General features: G+C 40.8%; 1 pseudogene; it reads left to right on the forward strand.

The window, feature by feature from the left end:
• Nucleotides 1-4,522: 4,522 nt before the first annotated feature.
• LOC131797196 (uncharacterized) lies at nt 4,523-6,984 on the forward strand (annotated as a pseudogene).
• The last annotated feature ends 3,180 nt before the right edge of the window (nt 6,985-10,164 follow it).

A 10,164-nucleotide genomic window follows, 5' to 3' on the forward strand; every position in this document is an offset into this window, starting at 1 on the left:
ATTGATAGAAGATTTTATGAGACAACCGGACATATCGAGGAGCGTTCAGCAGGCTATTGTCGAGGCGAAAGTCAAACTCGATCTTGCAATCTCGCCAGGAATATGAGTCAAGCCTTCAAATCAATGCCCCGTCCCTCAAATCGAGAGGTCAAATCAGAAGATACTTTACCCGAGACTAAGGTTAAGTCCATTTCAGGAAAAGAGCCATCAAACTCCATTTTGGAGACCCCGAAGGCTGATGCTATAATTGCGAGAGTATTAGGAGTTTAAAGAACGGGTGTTAAGGTGAATACAAACCTTTTGATCACATTTTTTAGTTTTTCTCGAAGTGGAAGTCCTTCTTCGAGTCCATCTCTCTCACTTTCAAGATCGTTAAGTTGCTCTGTTTTTTCACGAGTCTTCTCTCGATCTCATTCTCTCGTGGCTCTATCTTCATTTTCATCAACTGCAATTCATGATCTTCATTTATTGACTATTTGACTTGTTCAATGTCGCTGTCCTCTCCACGTGATCTGAGAGCTCCCTTAGTCTCTTTAGTGAGTTTTGGACAATGTCGTTGTCCTTTTGTTTGATAAAGTCTTCTCCACGTGATCTGAGAGCTCCCTTAGTCTCTTTAGTGGTTTTGGATTTAACTGTTGACGGCTGGTCAACAGAAAATGTGGCAAACCATTTAGAGCCCAAACGAACAATTGTTAACAGTGCAACTGGAGATAGCATGGATTGTACTCACTGCGAGAAACGGACTCCTCGTTTGACTTTGTCTTTTCATGAAGCAGTTTGTAAAAGTCAAAGTCTAGAGGCTAAGAGTCAAGATCATATTTCTTTATCATCGCTTCCGCTTGACAAAAGTTTGAGCGGAGAGGACAGTAGTGCTGAGATTCAGAGCTCGGCCGTTAAACTGATAGAAGGATAAACCATGTACAATAGGTACTAGTACTGAAATTATAACTCCTGAATCAGACAGGGCTGCAAGAATGACAAGAGTACATAATGAATCGTGCGGGAAGAAAACACCTGCAATTAAGAAGTACTATTTCAAAAACTCGTGCCTCGGGTTTCATCAGGTTTCCAAACGCGAGAAAACATTTGAAACCACGAGGCCTGCGGCCTCGTGGTTTTATTTTTTTTCTCGCGTTTGGAAACCTGATGAAACCCGAGGCACGAGTTTTTGAAATGTCTTCTCCAAAGAAACAATACAAAATTAGGCAGTGTTGTATTTTTTTCCATTTTTCTTTAAAATGCCTTGTATGTGTGATTTGTTGTATTCAGTCGGCATTCATTGTATTTGTGAGCTTTTGTTTTTAATTATCCAATAGTTTCGCGTTGCACCAAATTTGTATTCCAATAGCGTTGTAAACTTAAAGTGGTTGACATTTTTTTTTTTTGCCATGGCCGAAGGAAGGTTTCGCTTCCCGAAAACAATCGAGGTAGAAGAACTTGCGTGGAGAGAGCAGTACTGAAGTCTACCAGATATAATAATAAGTGGGCAGTAGGCATTTTTGAGGATTGGCTGGGAGTGCGACGTGTCAACTTTCCAATAATCGAAGTTGGTGGAGTTTTTTTAAGAGCATGAATTGGACAAGGTTCAGCCGCTAACTAAGCCCATAACAGAGATGGACGCATTGACGCTCAACTGTTGGTTATCCAAATTTGTTCAAGGGGTGGCAAAGTGTTCCAAAGATCCATACCCTCCAAAAACGTTGTACCAGACTGTCATGCAGCATTCGCCAATTCAAGGTGGAAGAGAACCCAGCCATCGAGTTCAATCCCTTGGACTCTTCAGACAAAAGGTACGTGAATTGGCGTTATTGGAGAAGGGGGCCTTTTGATATTTTAAACTTAAGGAAATTGCACCGAACTTTTCTCTTTTCCTCATTAGATTTGCTATCTTTAGACGAATATTGGACGCAGAAATGAAGGAAGGGACTCGAGCTGGCGTTGGTTTGAAAGCGAAACAAAAAAAAAAAGAGCCAGTCACTGATGAAGAAGAAAGGCAACTGTGGCAAAGTGGAGTATTTGGAATGGAGACGGCCAAGTCTTTTTTAAATGTTGGATATTACTATAATAGCAAATTATTTGGTCTCCGTCGAGGGGAGCATAGGCGAATCTGCTTAAAGAATTTTGAAATAGGTGATAATTACATCCGTTTTGAAGAAAATACGTCCAAAACAATTCATGGAGGCTTGCTTGATTTGAAATATGAACCGCGCGTCGTGAGGCATATCTGTCATTCTGTAGGTGAACATCATGAGCGTTGTCTTATTGAATATTACCGCCTTTATATTGGTCTTGTACAAATTTGCGCGAAAGAAGAAGAAAGAATTTCAGGCCTAACGAGAAAAGAATGTGCTTTGACAAATTACCTGTGGGCATTAATACGGTTAATCGTTTATTGCCGGTATGTGCGAGGCTGCCAGAATAAAGCGAAAAACTGTTTACGTGTGCGTCTGTTTGTTTAATGCTGGTGTTGACAGGAAGATAATTCGCGATAGAACGGGTCATAGATCGGATGCTTTGATGAAGTATGAGAAAGCTAATGAAAAGGTCCAGACTAATACAATTAGTGTCGATTCCTTGCAAAATTATTGGTATTTCTATCGTGAATCTAAACACCGTTATTTAGAAAGGAACTTTTAGAGACTAGATAATGCAGGAAATTTCGTCAAACGAGCTCCTGAACTTAGTTCAGTATTTTCTATTGCGTTTAAGACAATGCTTGATTTTTAGAACCTTGCAGTGGGTCCGCAGTGCAGCTCCTATTATCATCCACGTCAATCTTGACAGAGTGTTAAAGTTCTTAGTCGACGATACTCATTATCGAAACCGCTTTGAGACTGGCACTAGTGGGGGCTCAACGGACATAGTGGCTAAGAAATCCTTGGAGGTGAGAATATGAGCAATGATCAAAGATTGCAGTTCCTTTATCGTATTGGAGATAGAAAAAAATCCCACCCTCTCGAAACAACTTGAGGGAATTGGCGTCTTAGAAGTGATAGTACATGCCTGAAAAGCAAAAATCAAGGAACGTCAAGAGTAGTAAAGGATGAGTGATTCGCCTCTGGAATCGCCAGTGATTCGCCCCTCTCAACCTTGGAAGCGTTTCCCCGTCTTTTTGTTTAAGTGCATTTTTTTTAATTAGCCATTCTTTATTCACCTTTAGAGGTTCCGTAGAGAGTTAACGGTATCTTTAGTCACTTTGAAGTTCAAGAAACAATCGAGTACTGACGACACTGTACTCCCTAGCAGTTTAACAAAAAAAGGTCATTGCTCCAAATATTGCTAGCAACTCAATGTGCTCTCATAATTTTCTTTCTTCGCCGCTTAGGACCGTATTTTAAACAGCGCTTACCACGACAGTAACCCATCAGAGCGAGTCAAGTACGGTGTACTGAGCATAGTGAAGCATGACACCATGACTTGAATTCCCACACCAGAGAATCCCTGGTATCTATCACAATGGAAAGGCTGATAACCCTTTAACATTTTTATTGTGCTAGCAACCATGAAAAAATTATGATGCTCACTTTTATCAACCTTTAATAACCAGCCAACACGGCTCAGAGCCTTTTTTCACTGAGTTTCGTGAGACTGAAATAAAATTCGCCGAGGAGCGAGGTAAAGGTGTAGTGTATACATGTAGTCTTACATCGAGCGCAGGAAAGTGCACGTGGCCAAGTCACGCGTAGTTACAGTTTTTGATCGGTTAAGACGGTGAGTGTGATATCGGAACCGATCTTAAAGCCCGGTGAAGAAAAACCAAGGAAATCATGGATCAGTTTTTAATATTCAGTTCGCAAATCGCACCAAAATAAGATTATTTTCTATCATCAAAGTGCTGTCAGAAAGCGAGAGTGTGCTGACCTTCTCTTATCTGTGCTATTTGCACGGCTTCCCAATTGGGGATCCTCGTGGTGTAAGAAGCTGTCTTCATTACAGAGATTCCTTTCTACAGGTTAGCCTTCTTGATTACTTTCGTTCTTCGAAATTTACCAAGTTAATAAAGACTGCTTACTTAATTAAACAAAACTTACCTGGTAGGAGAATAATCCGCAACCACTTGCAGTGACATCAACTGCTTGTTCTCGCCACCAAGTTGTGCAGTAACTTGTCGCAATGGAGATATACGACGGGAAAGTGAACATTGGTCAAATGACCGGGCTCTAAGACAACTATGAGCAGCAATCCCATTGACTTTTTCTGCTAAGCTGGTAGAACATTGAAAATCAAAGTAGAATAGTGTGAGGATTAACTCCTCTCGAAAGTCGACTCAGTACCTTTTTTCTGCTCAACTGGTGGAGGATTTGAAAGGAAAATTAAAAAAGAGTACGGTTTAAATCCTCACCAAGCTCGAACAGGATATATCTCACTTTTTCCAACCAGCTGTTTGCTTATTTTTCAGAGCGAAATTGATTGCGAGATATAAGGTTGAATACTCCAATATCACGCACCTCCATCTTGGATCGAGGGCCGCACCAAAACGAGGCTGGACGGGCATCCTGGACGACATGCTTGTTTAGCCAATATGGCTGAAGGTGGATTTTCTGCTGCGTGGTCGAAATCTCTCCGCAATTTCCGTTTTTTGACGCCTCTTTTATCGAGACATGGCTTGAGACCGATGGAGAAGTCCCGAAGAAGGTGGTAACTCGTGGTTATAGTAACTTTTGCGAAGGGTATATCTTCGATGTCGCAGGTAAAAGTTTCATTTCAGTCTCAAATTTAACTGCAACACTGGTGTGATTTCACGCTACGCATGCTTCTTTAAGCATCTTAGATGGTGCTTTTTTTTCGTTTATTGCACGATTCGCCATTCGAAATCTCTTGTGCAAAATCTATAGTGTATTAAACTTCCATATTCGCACTTTGCTTTCAGTAAAAACTCAGGATACAGAAGTAATTGTTAGAGCTCGAAGCTACAAATCACAGAGAAAAAATGAAGAGCCATGGAGGTTATAGGTAAGCTTATTTATAATACTTAAGTTTTGTCTCAGCTCGAACTTTGCTTGATGTAATTTTCATACGAGTTAATTCTTAAAACATACACGCACATTCACAGCAGATATTTATCCATTTAATTTTTTTTTAGGTTGAGATATCAAGGACTCCCGAAGTTAAAATAACCAGTACCTCCTGCAACTGTGAAGCAGGTGCAGGGCTCTGTAACCATGCAATAGGGCTGGTTTACCTCCTTGAGCATTATAGAAAACTGGGCTTAAAAAGTGTACCTCCTGCCATGTCAAAAACAAGTCTACCACAAACATGGCACGTTCCTCAAAGGACAGCAGGAATCAATCCCTGCGAGGTGCAAGAGGTGCTGGTGCAGCAAGTGAAACCACTGAGCAATGATGCAACACAAAAAAAGAAAATACGCAGGTTAGATGGAGTACGGTCCACTCTGTATAATCCGATTCCGGAACATTTTGGTTTACCCAAAATCATTGATTCTATGAGAGACATATTCAAACAATATGAAGACATGCAAGTAAACAGTATTGTTCCAGAAACTGACAGTTTGGACTATGTGAATAGTAAACTAGGGAGAGTAGCTCATGGCTCAGTTATATCATACCAACAACGTCAGAACACAACCAATGATCCAAAAATTCACATTAATGTTGAGGGGCCACAGGAGCCACCGCCTTTTGGTGTACCATTGCTTAAAAGCAATTATACATTTGTGCCTACTTTGGCAGAACTTAACTTTGCTGAAGGGCTTAGTGTCTCACAAGCACAATCCTGTTTATATGAGGAAGAAACGAGGGAGCAGTCTGACACTCAGAAGTGGCATGATCTGAGGGCACAGAGGCTATCTTCGAGTAAATTTAAAGATGTTTGTGCCCGAAGGGCTGACTTTGAATCACTGGCAGCAAGGCAACTAAAGAAGACTGTGCAAACTGCAGCCATGAGGCACGGTATTAATACAGAAGAAGAGGCAGCGTCTGCATATGCTGACAGTGGAGATTGCAATGTTTTCCCTGCCGGGATTGTTATCAACCCATCATGTCCACATCTGGTAATTTAGTGTTAACAACTGGGTTGAAAACGTAAATTAGCCACCGTAAAGAGTAAAAAAGCTGACGTTTCGAGCGTTAGCCCTTCGTCTATCGCTCTGACGAAGGGCTAACGCTCGAAACGTCAGCTTTTTTACTCTTTACGGTGGCTAATTTACGTTTTCAACCCAGTTGTTAACACTAAATTACCTGCTATACTCTCCCACCGACGCAGCACCACAGTTTCTTTAGAAACTTACCCCTTCATCATGTCCACATCTGGCTGCCTCTCCAGATCGAAGGGTCTATGATCCCTCTGAAAACAATCCCTGGGGGCTGCTGGAAATTAAGTGCCCTATTACGGATTCAATCTCGCAGCTGAAATATCTGAAATGTGTAAATGGGGTTTATAAACTTCGAAAAACACATAGCTATTACTACCAGATCATGGGACAGATGATGTTGACAGGTTGTGAATGGGTAGATTTTTAGAAAAGAAAAGAAGAAAAATCTTCTTGGGGGGGGGTAAGGAAATGTAATGGAACTACACAATACTAACAGGCAAGTTATAGTTTCAATATAGTGGCCCTCTAAAGTTTGTAAGAAGGCAGCAAATTGTCCATATTTGGTTTACTGAACCAGCCAACGAAAGTGGCAAAACTTTTTCAAAAATTTGGTATTCTTTGATTCGTCTGATTGCTCGCTCGACGTGAATACGGAGGCGGGCAATTTGTTGTGTTTCTGTTACTTCTTTTGAGGTGAACTGCAAAGACTTTGTCTTAGACAGGAAAGGAGGGATTGTCAATGTAGCTTTTTGGGGTTGTAATAAATCTTGAATCAGAAAACCCTTATCTGCCATGACCTCATTTCCTTCTTCGATAAGTGACAAAATTCCACTACGCCTTGTTATCTCTTTGTCTGATATACTTCCCTGATATAAAGAACTTACAAATGTTACTGCACCATGAGGAGCTATTCCCACGAGGCATTTAAGGGTGGTATGCGACTTGTATGCAGAGTAAAATTCAGAGTTCAGAACCTTAGAGTTAGGCCTTTGGACTTTGATCTCAGAGTAGTCTAGGATAACCCTTGTTTTAGGGTATGTGGTTTTGAAGCACTGAGGCATACTATTTTTTATCTGAGCAGTTGTGGACCAAATTGGCACTTGGCCAAGCATTGTATACAGAAAATTTGCCCAAGTTAAAATGATTCTGCTGACAGTACTTGTGCTAATATTGAATCTTACTCCTAAGTCTGTCTCCAGCAATCCCAACCTTAGTCTGATCATAAATAAAACACAGTTGGTCATAGAGTGACAATGCAAAATTGTCACTGCTGCGCCTCCGCTTGTAGTTTTCTTTGCCTCGTTCACGCTGAATCTGGGACCATTTTATCATGGTTTTAGCATAAGGTTCAACCCAGCTATAAAAGCTATCAAATCGTTCCTTTGATACAAAGCCTGTGTAAAATGTCAGCAATTCAGAATCTTTGGAAATGTTTTCAGCTCCAAACCTGGTCCCTTTTAGATCTTCCACCTGTTGCTCTAAATCACTGATTTGTGCTTTAAGGATTTCAATTTGTTCTACTGCACTCAATTCGGCGGGTTCTATGTTTTCGCTCATCACTAGCACTGGCTCCCTGGCCTCCTGATCCAGTCTCCCCTTCCTCCATTTTGACATCCTGCTGGAATGAATCGACAAAAGATTGTCGTCGCTCCTCTTGTTCTTGCTGTTCTGCCATAGTTTTTAACTCTTGTAGTTTATTTTGTGGGCGGTCTTGGCTGGACTTTGTCCATTGAAACTGCGAAGGCACAACTCCTGGTTTCAGACGTATAAGCCCTGTTATAGTTTTAAACATATCGCTTGGCTTGAAGTGAGCAGAACACACTAGAGTAGAGCCTTTCTTGATCTAGGAAACGAGTTTAACACTCTGAATTAAATCGCTGATAACAAGGGAGAATCTCATGGAATATTAATAATCATATTCGAGTCAATGAAAGCAAACAAGCCGGTGCCATGTGCGTTTGACAGTTTCGGCCAAAAGCGACCAAAATCTAATGTAATGAGTCTATAGTTCCTCTGGATATGAATCGAGTACGCAATTCACGTGTAAGAAGCAAGTAAGACGGGAACTAACTGAGTCTTAAATCGAAAAACTTCCCGAACATATATATCAAAAGTGCACAAGTGCGTTTGACAGCTCGCTGTAGTCACGACTCGACACTCACCTGAAAAAGCGTCCCTTCATCTCGCTTTATCGCGGCAATCCACTTCGATCTCTGTGAAGAATTTTTAGGAAAGTTGAAAAACGACAAATTCTGACCACTTTCGTTTCGTTTGTCGTTCGTACAGTAATTTACACAGCAATGATCGTGAGCCATATTTGCGAGTTATTTCCACTCAAACTCCATGTTGACCCAAGGATGGCAAAATGAGATGGTGTGAAGTTAGAATCCTCACAATGTTTGAGCAGAGGTTTTTCTTTTTTTTTTGTCTCCTCAACTTTTAAGTAATTAACGATTTTCTCAAAAGATATAGCGGATGTCAAGAATCTCCAAGAAATAGAGAAATATAATCCCTTCTTGAATATGGCGCAATCCTCTGGTCTTCACAGCCGGCAGCCAGAGGGTGAGACTAAAATATGGGCCATCGCCACAGCACCTTTCCTCGGGACGTCGCACGAAATTTCCCACTCAGCTGGGGTCGCTGTATTTGGAATGACTGCTCAAGGTTCGAATCCTCATAAGGGACTCCAAGTGTTTTTACGCCTCAAGTCTTCGTCAATCTTGGGGAACTAGTGACAGACAATTTTACTTCTTTTGATATCGTGGCACAAAAGATATGGTTCCATTTTGAAGGTCCAACTTGTCCTCGGAGGGTGTCAGGTGTCTCACCAAACACATTTCTCTATTTCGAAAAGAAGAGTGATTGATGCAAATAACTTGTGCCTTTGACTTCGAGATAGAATTAAAATCTAAGATTCAATTCGTTAAAACTGCCTCTTTTATTAAACGTGGCAAACCTCGAGCCAGACCTCGTAAAGAAAATTACCAAGAATTCGAAAGAAAAGGAAAATATACTGACATCAAAGATGAAAAAATCTGCAAAAATTAAATTGTATAAAGTCAGCGAGGGCACTCTCTAACTATTCGTGTTTCACTCTCGTTCACTTATCCATGATTTGAGAATATTGTGTGATGTCTGAGCGCAGCGATGATCCGATGAGTAATCAATTCTCGTAAGTTTCACATTAGAACTCACAAAGCCGTGAAAAAATCCTCAATTTTCTTTCTCTGTCTCGCGCCAACAGTGCTACGATCCGTCTCCAAACATAATGATAACATGACTTATCAAGGTCGATATACAGTGAATCCAAATTTTTTTCTTACAGTTTGTTACGAAAAATTGTCTAAGTTAAGTCCTAGAACATTCTATAGAACAGTCCAGAACCCGAAGTCATCTAGACGTGACCTTCTGGTAAAAAGAACATTCTGGAACATTCTCTTTCTTACGTAATTATTCAAATTTAGAAACCGTGTTAATCTACTAGATTTCGTTTTTTAGAGAAGTTTCTAGAACCTTGTACTTTATGTATATAAGAGCGACAGTTACATCAAACGGAGAGAGAGAGAGAATTGTGAAGAAGCTTAGTGTTGTAAGGATGAGAAGTCAACTACGTGGAAATAAAATAGTTTGTTGCTGTTACCGATGATTCTGAGTTTTGCCTAGGAACAACCCTGCTCTACATCGACACTCGTAACATTGGGGCCTGTCCGGGAGAGCAGAAACTTGTTTACTGGACTATCGTAACCAGGAAAGGTACAGGACAAACTTGGCCGAGTGGACATACTGTTCTGTGTGAACCGAACCGCGTAAAAGAAGGTTTCATTATTAACCTGTGTGCACATTTGTTGACTGTGTGTCATATGATATGGAGAAGTTTATCGAGTTAGGAAAAACATTTGGCCTGGAAGGAGCTGAGTTGCCTTCATTTGTGGGAAACGTAGAGAGGAAGAACGCGAGGAGAAACGAAGAAAGAAGAAGAAGAGAAAGAAAAGAGAATGAGAAGAGCACGCTGTCCCATAAGTACTTTTTGGAGTATTTTAGAGCAAATTACACCATCCTTCCCCATTTAAAAAAGCATGCTACAGCAAATTTGTGCTTGGGTTGGGCCAAGT

This window comes from Pocillopora verrucosa, chromosome 3 (genome assembly GCF_036669915.1).
Source record: "Pocillopora verrucosa isolate sample1 chromosome 3, ASM3666991v2, whole genome shotgun sequence".
Lineage (NCBI taxonomy): Eukaryota > Metazoa > Cnidaria > Anthozoa > Scleractinia > Pocilloporidae > Pocillopora > Pocillopora verrucosa.